Genomic DNA, 205 nt, shown 5'->3' with positions numbered 1-205 from the left:
GTCTCCTGTTTATTTTATTTTTTTTATTGCGCTGCTTACTTCTTTATTATGTTACTTTCGTTGTTGTTTTTTTGACAAAGTGTTACCACTCAATGTTATTCTATTATTGTTTATATTCCAAAACAGATTATCAAATTTGTGTTTTACTAATATTTAATGATTCCAGCACATACGTAATAATGTTACTGTATCGCAAACCTTTATG

Source organism: Penaeus monodon, chromosome 24 (genome assembly GCF_015228065.2).
Source record: "Penaeus monodon isolate SGIC_2016 chromosome 24, NSTDA_Pmon_1, whole genome shotgun sequence".
NCBI classification, from domain to species: domain Eukaryota; kingdom Metazoa; phylum Arthropoda; class Malacostraca; order Decapoda; family Penaeidae; genus Penaeus; species Penaeus monodon.
Note: the sequence above shows the minus strand (reverse complement) of the source record.